We start from the raw sequence: 16574 nt of genomic DNA on the forward strand, positions 1-16574 counted from the left end.
CACGTAAGGCAAATGAGCAGAAAATGGGGAACCAGGAACAATAGTATGTGTCCTGGCCGACTGTTCAAAAAAAATCCCCCAATCCAAAACGACCAGGGTGAACCACAGGCTAGACCCTATCAAGATGACATCAAGTCATCAAGGTTAATTCAAACTCCCACACCTGGCTTCAAAACTACAGAAATGCAGAGAAAGAGAAAGGAAATGGAAAGACCAAGGCATTTTAACGGTGTAATTAATGAGGTGTGACTGCCCAAGGGCTACTAGAAGAAGGGGCTGCATTGACAGATGTGTATTGTGTCGGATGGAGGAGGCTGAGTTCCACACGACAATTCCTTGTTCCTCCTGAGACACAGTTCAGGGTGCCAAGGCCCTGCATTACTGTGGATACAGTCTCTCTGGTTTGGGTTGTCTACAGATGAGGAAGGTGTGAGACTCAGAACCACGCCCTTAGAGGAATGGGGATCCGCTTCAAAGGGAAGGCTCCTCCTCCAAGCAAGCTGTTTGCAAAGACTTGACCGTCTGGTTTTGGCAGAAGGGATTAAGCTAGTTCTGTTTTTCCTTAAAGTGCAGAAATGCTATAGGACCAAAGAGTGGAAGTTGCAGGGTATCAGATGTCAGCTAACCATAGGAGAGAATGATGTAAGGCCTGCCTGAAAATGGAAGAGGCTTATGGGAGAATCAGGGGGTCACCAGAGCCGGCCGCTCAGGCAGAGTCAGGAAAACTGCTCGGCGCAAATCCTGGGGAGAGCATTCCGCGACTTGGCGTGACCCAGATTACACACAAACTTTACACACAAATTACACACAAATCCTAAAACCACCAAATTCAACCAAAGCAATCAACTGCAATAATCCTATTCAGAAAACGTTTTAGTCACTATTTAAACACTTAAGTTGAGAGAAATGAGCTTCTGGTACCAAAAAAAAAAAAAAAAGCACATCTAAAGAGGACTCCGGGGGGAAATAAAGCCCTTCCTTCAAGCATGTGACAATACCTTGGGCACATTTTAAAACTAAAGGTAGAGTGTGAGTCTGGAGGCTGCAAACGTCATCCTTTTCCATCTGATTCACGACAGCTATTAAACGCGCTGAGACAATATTCCCTGGGCATCCGGCAGGAGAGCCACGTTGCCAGTGAGTTGCCCAGGGTTCCCATTAATTTTTAAAGCTCCCATGCATGCAAGTACATACACACAAGGGAAAAAGAGACGATGTCACTGGAGATTTTGGATACTGTCAGTTGCACCACGAGTGTTATTGTTTCCTAGTCTGGGCGTGCTGCCGCAGAAGGATCTCCAAGTTAAACTGTGTCGGTGTTGGATCACTTGAACTGGTTGGTCACGTTTTTAAGATAAGGAATAAGAACAACAGTCTTCATAACACTCTAAGTGATTTCATTATAGATGAGGAAACAGCGCACGGGGAGAAGGAAACCGCGGAGTTACACAGTTAATGAGCGGCGAGGCTGAGTTCCAACCCTGCAGCGTGGCTGAGGGCTCAAGCTTCTACCAGGACACCAGCTGCTGGGGTGGTAATCTCTCCGTAACAGCGGTTATGGGGGTCTTCCTTTTGGTGGTGTTATGGTCACTATTAGGCTCTGATTTTCCCCAGCTTCATGCTGGGATTGGAACAGCAGGATGGGGACAGACTGGCTGGGCAGAGGGGGTCCATGGTTACCGAGGGTCCGGGCAGCAGGGTGGTTCCCTTTGTAAAGGGCAGGCGTTACAACAAGTGCTGGAGCCCAGGTGTGAAGCCAGGCCTGAAACAGGCAGAGCAGCTGCGGCAAAGAGGAGATGGGGAGCAATGTCCCAGGAGAGCTAACCTGGACAAGCCCACGCGGTCCGCCCAGGTGTGACAGACCAGGCACGGGAACAGGGAGACCCCTCGGCCCAGGGCGGACAGCAGGTACAGGCACCAGAGCAATACGGACCCAAGGTCTAGGGGGAAGGCCTGGGGTGCAGGGGTGCGGCCTGCCTGTGTAGTCAGGTAGGGGTACCCGACGCTGGGGCAGGAGAGAATGGGGCATGGGGGACAGGCTGTGGGCAGTTCCCCCAGCTCTGGCCGACAGCCTCCCCTGTAGGAAAGAGGAGAGGAAGTGGGCTTAAGGGCTCAGATGTGAGCCTGGTCGAGGACAAAAGGGCTCACCCACCGCCAGCGATCAGGCAAGCCTGGGCTCAAGCACTTCAGATGGTGGAAGAAAAAGCCGCTGCCTCTTCAAAAGGCAGTTTCTCCCAAAACTGAAAAAACGACTCAGTCCTCGCACAGGTAACCTGTGATTCTCCAACTACTTTATATTTGGGATCCACAGAGCTGGACCTTTTTTCCAAAAACCTCCTTTGCACGAAGGTGCCTGAGTGGAGGATTTCTGCAGACACAGATGGGATCTTGAGTCTTGTTAATCTGAAGATGTTCCCTCCAAGCAACTTGACCTGAACTCTGCTGACTCTTCACTTCTTTTGGCAACTGAGCACTAAAACCCGGGAAGGAAATATGAGGTCAATTTTGTGGAAACACCTGATAATGGATTTCTGTTCCCTCGACAAAAAAAAGGAAATTGGAGAAATGCTACTAGGATTCCTGGGCTATCAGTCATGATTTAGACTACTTCCACCCTGTTACCCTCAGTGAGCAAACACAGGGACGTGTGCACGCGGCTGGGTGGGCTGTGACCACAGCACCTGGAACCAGCGAGGCAAAGCTCAGGCCTTCCAGAAGCTTCCACCCCCATCCTGGGCTCTGTGGAGGTTGCCTCACTGGTGATGAACAAACTTCAAGCTTTATCCACCAAACTGATTGATCCAATTCTGATTCTTCTGCTCCCTCCTCTTTCTTCCCTAAATCCTTCAGAATGACTGAATCCGAGTTTGCCCCCGAGCTGCTCACAGTGACCCTAAAGGGAAGCCACCTTCTCACCCAAGGTCAAGTCCAACTTTGCCACCCCTTTTTCATGAGAGCAAGTGGGGATGGGATGAGGAGGGCAACACAGCTAGACACGGTTTCCTCTGTGGATGTAAGAAATCGGATTTAATATCTTAGCACTTCACCCCATTTTTTTTTTGAAAAGCAACTTTCATGGTTGTTACACATGCAAAAAATCTTGGAAAAACTGAATGAACTATTTTCTAACTCATTCAGATTCACCAGTCCAAAAATGTGCTTTATGTTTGCCCTCCCCCAAAATCACAGAAGGCTGAAAAGCATAGCTCTGCTCTGTGATGGTAGTATTTTCCTGTGACTGTCCCATCGATAACACATCGCTGCAATCCAACTCCATTCAATAAACCTTTGCCAAATTCTCTTATGTGCCAGACACTGGCCCCATGAGATGAGTAACGGACAGAGCACAGGCTCATCACTGTACAGACAACACACGTTCCACGATGATCAGCTCTCCCACCGACGGACACGCTGTCCAGTGTGGCGACCATCCATCACTGCCTGAGAACAGAGTTCAAGACCTATTTGCTACACCAGGGTGTCCAGTCCTTCCCTGTGAGGTGTTACTTAGAGAAGCTGACACAAAATAAACTCTGCTCTGGTGAATGCTGCTCACAGAAATGCAAACATTAGGGAAATGAAATGTTAGGTCAGCAAATGCAAAGTGAAAACTCAAGTTCCAGAAATTAGAGGCCATGTCCAAAATAAGGTTCGAGTTCATTTATTCAACGTATCCTCATGCTCTAGAATTCATGGAACACTTTGTGCAAATATAACAAAATAAGCTAAAAAAAAAATTGGTAACCAAATATAGGCCAGACACAAGGAAGGGTTTAGAAAAGGTGGTGTGTTTCCCCGCTCCCTGGAAATACAGCCTTTCAGGTGGTCTAATTAAGCCAACACTCCGTTGGAGATGCTGGGGGCCTCCCCAGCCCAGGCGAGCAGGTTGACGAGAAGGCTGCTTTCCGAGCCTGAGTCCATTCCTGCCTCTGACATTTGAGCAGTTTGGCGTTGGTTTCAGAGTTGTGTGCTTGTTTCCCTCATCATTAAGTCCTCGAATGGCAAGGCCTTCAAGACTGCTTCCCAAAGGACAGTTCTCAGTATTGAAATGGGGGGTAGGGGGACGTTCACGGTCTGAACTGTGAGACACACAGGGAATGACAAGGTCTGCACAGATCAGGGCCCCAGAGCCAGTGGGGGCAGGCAGCTCAGACGGTGGTCATCTCCGCCCTGAACACATGCAAACTGGTTCAGGTCTGTTAACCATCAGCGACTGACAGACGTCAGGGGACTTTCTTGGCATGTGACCCTGAGGTCTCACTGCAGTGCCTTCTTCCTGGAACGTGCAGCCAAACCTTGTTATCTTCTCCTCCCGTCCCCCCACCCCTCCAAAAAAAAAAACAAAAAAAAAAACCAAAACCTGTTCCCCACACCCCCCAAAAAAGGTTCCCATATGCAGCATGCAGCAACGGGCACGTGCTGTGGGTCACCACCTCAAAGAGTGTGATCTTTCCAAGCCGTCTTGAACCTTCCACATGAAAAGCTACGCCAACAGTCTCTTCGTAGACTTCGAAGTTTACAGAGACTCAACAGACCCTGAGGCTGCTTTTGCCTCTAAGACTCTGGCCAGGAGGCACTTCCTGGCACTTCCCCTCTACTTCCAAAGTTTCTCCTTCCTAAAAAGCTATGATCACCTATGCTTAGGGGCTGGAAGATTTAACCCAATTGACCCTGTGTGTCTAGGACAGAAAGTCACGGCCACTCAATTCCAAGCTTATGAATCTGCAGGCGGCTTCCCGTCCCACTTCCAAAAGCTTCCTCAACAGCCCAAGTGGCAGCATTAGGCAGCTTGGTGAACAATCTCCTGTGCAATATTCTTCAGAAGGTGTCACAACCCAGTAACTCTCCCATTTACAAAACCATACAATTGCTATGAACCGATGAAGTACACAGAATGATGGACTTCAAAACAGATGTTTTAAAAAAAAAAAAATTCAACTCCCCGTGCCAAGTGCTGTACTGTGGTTATCAACTGGCAGAGGGATTGTGTTAATATTAGTTCTATTTTATTTTCTCCAATGAACATGTATTACTTAAAAACCTACATTAAACAGATCATCACGCTGGCTACAGAGCAACGGAAAATTGGGTGGAAGAAATGGGTTCCGAGCAAACCTTGTGAGATGAGAGCAGGTCACCTCTGTCTTTAGCAAATTCATGAATGACAATGAAACATCTGGAAGCCGGGGGGGGGGGGGGGGGGGGGGGCTGTGCCTCTTCCCTGCAGCAGCTGCCACCAGGGGGCACTCCCTAGAGGAGGGGGTCACAGATCACCAGAACCTGGCCCCCACAGAAAGATGGGGGGGGGAACTGTGACCAAACACACTCTTGCACTTGGAGGAGACAAAGGCACCTGCAAGGGAAGTAAAACTAAGTGGAACCTGGTGGAGACTCTAAGACACCAGCCTCACATCCAAGGATGCTGAGCAGAAAGAGTCTAAATGGAACACAATGGTCCAACAGGGAATTAGGCTGAGCTACTCACCCCCAGCATTTCTGCTAGGAAGAGAAACACAAGCAGAACCTTCAGGGACAGATGGGAAGGTAATTTACGGAGGTAAGAGGAAGTGGTGCGTGGGAATCTGGGCTGTTCTCACTACGCATTCCACACTCACCACTCTCACGGCCCCTCCCTCCCCTCCAGGTCCCTTTCTTTGGGGCTTTTGCTGCCACGATGATGCCCTGGTTGTCTGGCTTCAGAGGACACCCTCCATTTGGAGAGTTTGCAAGTACAACCCTGGGCGTGGATTCCCCGTCGGTTTCCCCCTGAAAAAACTGTGCCCACAGGTCAGAAAACAAGCAGCCAAGGCCTGAAGGATGCTTGCTTCTTGGCCAGACACACTGTCACTTGCAAACACGTTGGACCTTAGGAAGAGACATGAGTCATGATTTGCCAGGGGAAAAAAACCCACGCATCTGCAGGAACAATTCAGCCAGCTGATTGCAAACTGCTGCAGGGAGACTGCCACCGTGAACCAGTGACAGCCAGAGACCCGCCGGCCACACCACCGGGGACACAAGAGTCCCCAGCTGCAGGAATACCCTGTAATGTGGCTGGAACAGTATGGGCCAGGATACAAAAAGTTGTCTTTCTTCCAGCTCATTTTAAGAAATTGGGGGTTTGGGGAGCGGTATGTTATCTTCTCTAATAACTACACAGTGCAGACCCAGGAAAGGAAAAAATCAGTCTATACTTTGATTTTCTGGAAGCCAAAATACCAAACGGAAAATCTGTACTTATTGCAGTAACTTTATTCTTTCAGAGACAGCCTATCTTCATCTTGGGTTTTAGAGCATCAGAAGGAAAAAGTGTCACAATGAGACCGTCCAAGCTCCCAGAAGCAGCCAAGCAGCAGTGAACGAGGAGTTACTGAACGGAGAACCGTTTCTGCCGTTTCTGTGATCCACGTTTTCAGGCAAACGGAGCTACCAGCAAGGAGACACAGCTCACAGAGGTAATCCTTACAACACTCCTCCGAGTGAAGTTTTCAAAAACTAGAGAAGCACAAGGATTCCACTTTAATTGTAAAATGCAGGCTACTATTCATGACAGGGTTCTTTTCCCTGCCAAACAGCATGTTGGCCCAGCTAAAGGGAGCCGTCATCCTCCAGGCATTTTGATCACAAAGAAATCTAAGACGTCACGCTGTCACAAGGCCTCATTTACAGACGAGGACACGGAGGTGGTCAAGATGGGAGGGTCCCCTAACTCTAGGTCAGCCACAGGTAACACGCAGTGAAGGCACTGCCAACCTCACCCACTCAACACGCCGGAGTCCACGAGACCTAAGCGTCCGTCGTGATGGGGTGGCCCCACGCCGTGGCCTGGATGCGAGCTGGTGAACCGTGATGCACACGCAGAGATGGCCCCACGCCCACCTGGGAGCCAGGGCAAGCTGTGCAGTCCTCCTGCTCCAAGACGCTCAGAGAAAGAGGAAACGGAGTCACTGAATAGCCATTTCTCTTGTGCATGTTTTGGGGGGAAAAGAGCTATCAGCCAACCAGTCTGACACAGAAGACACACTGTAAAACTTTCTTGCTATGATGATGACAAGTATGTATGATGTGTGACTAAAACATGATGCTGGACGCCAGAAACTGACACTGTAACTGACTAGACTACAATTAAAAAAAAAAGCGCATCGCTCCATAGTACCAAATGCCCATCTCAAATTTAAACCAAGGACACGAGTAACTGTAGTCTTTTAATGAATGAAGAAGTCATAATTCAAATTCCCGCACGGACTTTCCCTTCCCATATGTGGCGCCCTGTACCCTGAGAAGCGGAAATAAGGTTGACAGTATTTAAAAACAAGCGTCTAGATGTTTGTGCCTCACGCTGAACTTAAGAATGCTATCTAGGTTTTATGCGGAGTATTTATCAATAGTAGAAATCCCTTTAAAAAAAAAAAAAAAGACTCAATGTAACCAAATTCTGGCAAATAATACTTTGCCAAGAAGCCTGTCCTGTCCTGAGTAGGGAGGAAAGAAATGGGAGGACAGGGAGGGAGAAGCTACTTGCTGCTTGCTCAATGGGAAGCACCTCCTGGAACACCTCAGGCCCCACCTCACCTCCTCAAGCGAAGACCAGAGGCTGAGAGAGGGCTCCGCAAGGCCACGGAGGCTTAGAAGCCTGCCGCTGGGACACGGGGGACCGCTCCGTCCCAGCTCAGCATCCCCGGGCCCGCCCTCCACCCACGCACGCGCTCTTCTCCCACGTGCGGTTCACGCTCCAAAGCGCCACCCACCGAGGAGGAGGCGCGGGCTCAGGAGAGCGAGGACACCTGGACCCGCACTGTCACCTCCAGTATTTCACGGACTCCTCAGAACAGGGCTCTGCGCACGGCAGTTACTCAAGCACAAAACGGCTGCTGGTGCGTGCTGGCTTCTGTATTTCTTTCTCATGTCTCCGAATTAAGAATGACTTCTTTCAGAGAACTGAATGGTCCTACAGAATAGATGCTTTTGACTCACAGCAGAGATTACCTTAGGGTATACAAGCTGAGGTTTCTGTGTGAAGAAAAGCTTTTGAATTTTTTCCATGTCGATTTTTACACAGTAGCAAGAAAGTACATGGAAACAAACACCTGCAAAGAAAGTGTTTCAGGTGCGATTGGGGCCAACAAAGCCCCCTGCATGAGTGCAAAGAGAGACCACGGAATAGAGAATCGTCTCAGAGAATCAAAGCTGCCTCTCTTCACAGTGAACTGACTTTTCTCTCAACATCATTCTGTTAACGGTCCAACTTTTCAGGTGCCAATTCCGATATACTGTTAGGATAAGCCTAATAAAAGAATTACTGAGTAACAATGAATTCTCATGGCAGTGACGAAATAAAGTTCCCTTTCCAGCAAAATATATTGTGTTTGCAAGACAGCTCATAGGACAGACATTCTGGACAGATGTAAAAAATAAAGCATTAGTCTTCCACATTCGGCAAATATTAAGATGTTGTGGGACGGGATGCTCTGGAGTCATTCATTCATCCACTTAAGTTACTGGCTATGTTATTGGTGAAATAGCAAACCATGTTTCTGAAAAGAGATGAGAAAACCACCACTCTTTTTAAAAATTTAAACTAAAGTGCAAAATTATAAAATTCTAGAAGAAAACACAGCAGAAAATCTAGGTGACTTTGCAGATGACAATGACTTTTCAGATACGACACCAAAGGTACAATCCATGAAAGAAGTAATTCATAAGCTAGACTTCATTAAAGTTAAAAACTTCTGCTATGCAAAAAGAAATACCCTCAAGAGAATGCAAAGACAAGCCACAAATTGGGAGAAAATATTTGGAGAAGACCCATCTGATAAAGAATTGTCATTTAAAACATACGAGAACTCTTAAAGCTCAAGTGAAGAAAAAAAGCAACCTGATTAAAAACTAGGCTGAAGACCTCAGCAGATGCCTCACCAAAGAAGATATACAAATGGCAAATAAGCACGTGAAAAGATGCTCCACGTTATACATCAGGGAAATGCAAATTAAAGTAAGACACCACTACATCCCATTAGAATGGCCACAGTCCAGAACGGTGACAACAGCAAATGCTGGTAAGGAGTTGGAGCAACAGGAACTCTCCTTCCTGGTGGGAACACAGAATGGCATGGTCCCTGGGGAAGACTGACTGTTTCTGACAACTAAACCACACAGTTTACCACACAATCCCGCAACTGCACTGCTTGACACACACCCAAAGGAGCTGAAAACCTACGTCCGCACAAAAACCTGCACACGAATGTTTACAGAGGCTTTCCTCAGAACTGCCAATGCCTGGAAGCAATTAAGATATCCTTTAGAACATGCGTGGATAAACAGTGATACATCCAGACAATGGGATATTGTTCAGTGCTAAAAAGAAATGAGTTTATCAAGCCACGAGGGAAAAAAGGATGCACACTGTATGAGTCCAACCATAAGAGATTCTGGAAAGGGCAAAACTAGGGAGATGATACAAGCATCAGTGGTGGCCAGGAGGTAAGAGGAAGGGATGAGTGGAATGCAGGAGTTTTTAGAGCAGAAGCTATTGTATATATTATGAAGGATACATGTCGATATATTTGTCAAAACCCAAAGAACATACACCACCAAGAGGGAACATTAATGAATGTCAACTATGGACTCTGAGTGATAACGATGTGTCAGTGTAGGTCCTTCGGCTGCCATCAATGTATCACTCCGGTGTGGGAGTGGGCTGGACTGGGGTGGGGGGAAGCGAGTATATGGGAAATCCCTATACTACCTTCCTCTCAATTCTGCTATGAGCCTAAAACTACTCTTAAAAAAAAAAAATCTGTTAAAAATGCTAGAGTCTTAAGGTTAAGAATTTAGGGTATGGGTATAGCTCAGTGGTAGGGCATGCACTTAGCATGCGTAAGGTCCTGGGTTCCATCCCCACAACTTCCCATATAAATAAAAAATTATATGCATATGTATGTATGTATGTGTGTGTGTGTGTGTGTGTTTATATATATATAAAAGAATTTAACCATGTAAAATCTAATTTCCAGGTAATTACAAGTTTGCTCAGCCAGCTCACATGGTTCAAAGTTGCTGATCTGATTCATGATGGTTTTGCAGAAAAGTCAGGAAAAAACGATACATATGCCACGTCAGGTCCGACAGCAGTCTGATGTTCACGCTGCTGCTCTCCCGGTGACGGAGAGATGATGGAGAGCGTCACGGAAACGTGGGTCGGAAGAGCTCCCCGGCTGCCGGGGGAGGGGGGAGGATGTCAAGGTGAGTGAGGGTGAACAACCCCACTTGACATCACCTCCAGAGCTCCTGGCCAGATGTGGCCGGCTCTCTCTAGTCTGAGAGTTAAAACAGATCCTGCAGAAATCACTTCTTACAATTGCCAGTGACTCGTTAAAAAATTTGATATCTGCATATATGGGTGTGTGCACAGGTACATGTATGTATGTGTGTACGAATGTATGGAATTCTCCCTTCACACCCTACAGTTCATATTTTCTAGGTTTTACCAACAATAAATCTCTGGGCTGTTTTTAGTAAGAAGATACATTTTTTTTCCCCTTGAAGATGACATTTTATTCCCCTAAGCTATAAAACAATATGTTTACAGAAAGCAGAAACTGTGGGCGGTAGGTAGGGGTGTTTGTGCTTCTGTACAAGGAAGTTGCCCATCACTGATAATGAAGACTTGTGTCTCCGCTTAGAAAAGAAGGTTCCTGAAAAATACAGAACTATTTACATGCTTTAGTCAATTAAGAGAGAAGGTTGCTATAAGTGGTAAGTCTGTTATTTTGCGAAAGAAATTTGATATAATGGAAATGTTTATAGATATTACAGGTAAGGTTGTAAAAACTAAAATCCCGTGTCCTGCTGTGTATGTAACAAGATATGCAAGTATTGGGAAAACGGCATTTCTACAATGAGAGGAATCACTATCTTCAGGTGACCGTTAGCTACGGGACACCTGTTTCTGGTCTCTGCTTAAGCAGCACTCTCTCTGCCATCAGCGGACCCACTGGCTGCTTCTTGGAATGAAGAATCTTACGCTGCTTGCCAGCCTCCCATTTCTGCCTTTGTGTCCTAGACAGAAGCTGTTTCCTAAGAAAATAAAAGGATATCGACAAACTGGGCTTGGTCTCGCGCGCTCGTCTCGGAAACCACAGAGCACCCTTCATAGAAGGAACCCGCCTGCACATCCTCGGTTCAGAGTTAGGAGGCCTTAATGTAAGAGTCACAGACTCTATCACACCCTCTTCGCCCACAACCAAGGTTTCGTTTTAAAAGATGAAAATACAGATTTGAGAAAGGAAACACTGAAAACTGTTGATGGAAGACAAACACCTCAGCCGTGCCCCACAAAACGTCCTCAGTCAGCAGGATGTCCTCACCCCACGCCTGGTACCCCCAGGCACCAACTCTAAACACGCCAGCTGCCAATAAGTTCACGTGCTACCGTGAAGCCTACAAAATGCTCCTACATCAAGCCAGCAGGTTCTCAGGTCAATACGCTTTAGTAATCTGCTATCGTAATACAAACCGAAGGGCCGGCAAACGCTGTCTGCTATTAAGAGTTAAATCTTTGGCTGTATTTTCCTCAGAAAAAATTTACATCATTTCTGCCACTCACCCCCTGCCTCGTGCGTGAGCAGGCTGAACCTAAATTACCACATTGTGAGATGGGCACAAAGAACGATGAGGGCAGTTACTGCACAGGAAGACAAGCTCGTTTTCTCAGTCCAAATATTGGGAAATGAAGCCTGCCTGGAATTGATCAGCACAGCTCACCCTCCACTGGTGTCCCACTGTTAGAACATCGGACTGTGGCTAGAGGGTTATCCACCTCTACCTTCACGTGCAAGACAACACATGCAGGTTGAGACTGAGCAAAACAAATCTGGCGGAAATCTGGTTGGAAGAGGTGTTTTTTTTTTAATTTTTATTTATTTTTGAACATACAGATATAACACGTTAGCAGTTGAGTTTCTAATTCGGCACCTCATCCTCAAACGTATTTGGATGTGCTTTTCTAAAGAACACCTACACCCATCAAGGCAATCTCAGGAAGGACTATACGTATATAAAATATTTCTATTTCATAAAACCATTCCTGGGATAAGCCCCAGAGTAGGAGCTGGGACACGTGAAGCCTTTAGCCGCTGCTCTGATAATCCGCAGCCTCTCCCACACGTCAAATCCTGGGAATCCTGCCCTGCCTCCACGGCAGGGGAGGTGCTAAGAGCCTGATGGTTTGCCCCCCATCCACTGGTTAGGCTGGCACAAAACCAAGCAATTACATTCAAAGGTCCAATTTAGCTGGTTCTCCAAAGCCCGAGCAGAACAGATCACTGGGATGACAAGGCACAATTTCATTCCACTAACTCTCAGTAAGCACCAGTGGCCAGACACAGTGTGACTTTAGTATTTCTCCCCTCTTCCACTGCTGAAATTTAGACACAATAGAAATGCACAAAATACACACACACACAAACCCACCTTCTAGAGACAGGGTAAGGGATCAAACAGATGGCTCTGAAGGGGTGGCATGCCTCAGTTTATTGGCCTTGAATGTACAATACTGCTCTTTTCAAACACTTTCATATACTTTCAGTGTTTGAACTGGATAAAATCTCAAGGAAGCTAGGTTTTCGTTTTTTATTTATTTATTTTTGAACACAGCAGTAAGCACTGTGACTCCCCCCCCTCCACCACGTTCAGCCCTGCTCAGCATTTCTAATCCATCTTCGTGAACGATCTTCATGAATTTCATTTACAGAATTCATTACATCCCATGATGATTGGTCCTGAGAATGCTCATTCCTTTGGACTCACTAAAAAAAATACAACACTGGAGTTTTTATTTCAAAAATTATGGCAAACAGGCAGAGAGGAATGGTTAAAAAAAATTTTTTTTAAAATCAACTTTGCTTGCACCCAGTGAGCACGATGGAAAACCTGCTTTCATGAATGATTCATCCGTAGAGACTGCGGATGGATTACTCAAAGTCGGCTGACGTGACCCTTCCTGCACGTGTCCCGTGTCACACAAACACCACCCAGCAGGCCACATGCTCTCACTTGGCAGCACAGAAAAAAGAAAAGTCAGGAAACAGGCAGAGAGCGATGCTTACACACCAAAAGCCAAAAGACAGCAGCAATGTCCCCAATAGTGATTTGCTTAAAAGCACTCCTAAGAGAGTCAGATCAATAGGCACCATAAAAATAAGCAGAAACACCCTCCACCACAGCCAGCAATCACGCTACTTCCTTGCCTCTCATTTCACCAAGGAAGGAAATGGACACAGAGACAGCATTGGAATCAAAACCAAACACAGCAACATCTCATTTATCCAGCACCCTTAGCAGACAAGGCGTTCCGCCAGATCAATTCTCCAGAAAACAAACATCCTGCACCCACCAAAACGTATAAAGTCACCTGGAACCACTAATCTTTCTAAAGAGCATTGCAGTGCACGCAGAGGGCCCCCTCGCATCCTTGGGTCCCGCACCTGCGGTTGACTGAATCCGCAGATACCAAGGGCTTAGTGTAAGGGTGTCCGAGGCGGGTCTGGGAACCGGCCCCCGGCAGACACCGAGGGGCTGTGCCTTCTCACACAGGAGGCCCAGAACACGGTTTCAGTGACTGCTCACTATCCCGTCCTGGGTTCTGCTGTTCCAGTGAGCTCTTCCGTGTTCCCACTGAAGTCAGGCCGCCCTTGGTCACTATGCAGGTGTCCACACGCATGAGTGTGAAAGCTGGGCAGACGAGCAAACGTGGGTCAAAACCCCAATCCCACAACTCTGTAGCTGGGTAAACTCCAACAAGTTACCTCACCTCTCTGAGCCTCTCCCTCCACATGTGTAAACCCAGGGCAAGAAACCCCATGCGGAGGGTCAGGACTCAGCAGGCTTTTAACAAAGGCCGCTTCTCCCCACCCTCCCCTCTTCCCTTTGTTTTCCCTAATCTGATGTAAACTGGGAAAGTCAGTAGCCAAACCTGTAGGAAAATTTACGATAGTGTAATTTTCAGAAGATTCTGAAAGTGTCCTTACAGGGGACTCTAGCAGTGTTAAGACGTCCCCTCAGAGGGCTTTATGACAGGTGCTTGTAGTATTCAGTTTTTTTCATTCCAGAGCCGAGGCTCTGTTCCAGAAAGTTGTAGATTTTTTCTGCCTTCCATCAATGTTTTAGACATAACTTTGTCTCAATGGCCTAAATAGAAAGCAGATTAATCCACACAAAGACCCTAACAGAGGCAACACCTCACTGTGTGATTCTGTGAGACGGGCTCTCTTTTACGGGTTAATAATATCTCACACTTTAAAAACTAAAATCGGTACCCCTCACCGACTCAGGAGCTGCCTCGCTGTGGAAGGCACCACCTTCATGACAGGACTTCGTCACGATTACAGTACTTAGGTCAGGCTGCTTCTCCAAACCAACCTGATGGAGAGATGATGGAGATTATTAAGGACCCATGAAGGCACCAGACCTCAGCCCTTTACCTGTCAGGATGAAGACTGAGGTCTAGCAGGGTCCAGGAGGTGATCCCGGCAGATGACTTCGCTAGTGAATGATAAAGGCTAACCTCTGAGAGCTCACCTGTGCAGCCTGGTGCCGTGCTGGGACTCAAAAGGCATCTTATATCATCACCAGCCCATGGAGGTGACCCCATTATCACCACCATTTTAGAGATGGGAAGGTACTCCAAGACTCAATGAGTTAGAAGCCAAACCGAGCCACCTAGGTCCCCTAGATTTCCCTGTGGGTAGTAGGCCAACCTCTTCCCACCAAGAAACCCCAAACTCTTCACCCCAAGCGCAAAGGTCCTACCCTCGGGCAGAGACACAAATATGTACCGCTCTGATCCACAGAGGCCCCAAATACACAGTTAGGAATGCAACTCTTCTCTTAGACAACTGCCCTAAAATAGTGTTGAGGTTACAAACCAGAGAGAGGATCTAAGGTGACTCTACCCCTTAAATTCTTAGCAAAATACTACATCGCTCCGTCATTATGACTCCAGGCAAAAACGTTTTCCAGCCTAGCCACTCCAAGCACCCACACCAAACGCCTTGCTGGTGGAAGCCACTGGTGTTCAAGGCACACCTGGGGTCACTAAGCCAGCCTAAAGCCCGTCTGTGTGTTCCCACTCTGCTCTCTCCTTTCAAGCACAGACCGCTGCTTGTCCAAGGCCAGGGTCTGCCCCTCAGCAGAACAGCGGCTGGCAGGGTGGAACAGCGGCGTGGTCCAGTTCTGCCCAGGCTCAAGCTGTCTGGTGCCCTAGTCTTGGAAGCCAGGGCTGGGGGGAGGAGGGGAGAGGGTAGGGGATTTTTTTGGGCTTTTATCTTCTCTTCTGACAACTATACTTAACCTCGAAATCAGGCCCCACATCATCTCCAACAGCAGAGAAGGGAGCTTGAATCAAGCACAGAACCTGAGGCAGGCACCTGGCCAAGCAGATGACAACTTCCAGTCCAGACGCGCAAGATCCACCCCAACCCACTGCAGGGAAGACGGGGCCTCACACCCGGGCAGGGTCTCTGACTCTTCCAAACTCTGGGTTTGGGGACGCCAGCCTCCTGCAGGGCCTCGGACAGGGAGGGCAGTCCATGTAGGCCACCGACAGCGCTCAAACCAGGCGGGACAGGAGGAAACCCAGCACCAGCAGCTGTGTGCAGCCTGTATCAGCAAGCGGGCAGAGAAGACACCGGAACGACAGGCGGGGTGTTCGTTTCCCAGGGCCACCGTGACCACACACCAACCAGGCGGCTTAACACAACAGGAATTCATCCTCATGACTCTGCAGGCCAGAAGTCTGAAATCCAGGTGTTGGCAGGACTGGTTCCCTCTGGAGGCTGAGAGAAAATTCCAGGCCCCTCCCGGGTGTCTGCGGGCTCCCAGCAACCCTGGGCATTCCATTGCTCCAGTCTACTGTCACGTGGCCTTCTGTCCTCATAAGGACTTCCTACAAGGACAATAGCCTTTGGACCCAGGCCCCACCCTAATCCAGCATGACCTTATCTTAAATTACATCTGCAAAAACTATTTCCAAATAAGGTCACCTTGTGATGAATTTTGAGGGGACACCATTCAAACCCAGCACAGGGAGAAAGAAGAAAAGGGGAAAAAATAAAGTGCAACGTGAGGTTTATATGAATGTCTCCCTCCCCTCCTCAGACATGCACTTACAGAGAGAAGGATTCGGGGGAAGGCATGCACTGTAGTCTCTGCCCACCCTGAGTGTGCAGATTCTTGGTGGAAGGCAAACCCCACGCAGGTAAGCTCCCAGGCACCCACGCTGCCGCGACATGGTTTTCTCTTGGAGGGTATTAAGACAGTGACCAGCAAGTTCGGTACAGCCAAACTTCCATCACTTTAAGAAGCTGACGGGTTATCTGCAGAAACCAGGAGATTAAGATAGCCTTTGGGAACTCAGGAGTGATAAAGCTTCCGGCCTCGCTGATGCTTCAGCATTTAACATCCTCCTGGCAGCTCTAACCCAAAGCGCCCCGGGGGACCCCCTTCTCCTCACAGCATCAACATAAACGGTCCTGCTCTCAGCACTCCCCGCAACTTTATGGTGTCTGTGTGGCAGT

General features: G+C 47.9%; 1 protein-coding gene across 3 annotated transcripts in view; it reads right to left on the minus strand.

Moving 5' to 3' along the window:
* Nucleotides 1–16574, minus strand: part of PRKCA (protein kinase C alpha) — a 361417-nt gene that overhangs the window by 227375 nt on the left and 117468 nt on the right. The window lies entirely within an intron of this gene.

The sequence above is a fragment of the Camelus bactrianus genome, chromosome 16, assembly GCF_048773025.1.
Source record: "Camelus bactrianus isolate YW-2024 breed Bactrian camel chromosome 16, ASM4877302v1, whole genome shotgun sequence".
Taxonomy (NCBI): domain Eukaryota; kingdom Metazoa; phylum Chordata; class Mammalia; order Artiodactyla; family Camelidae; genus Camelus; species Camelus bactrianus.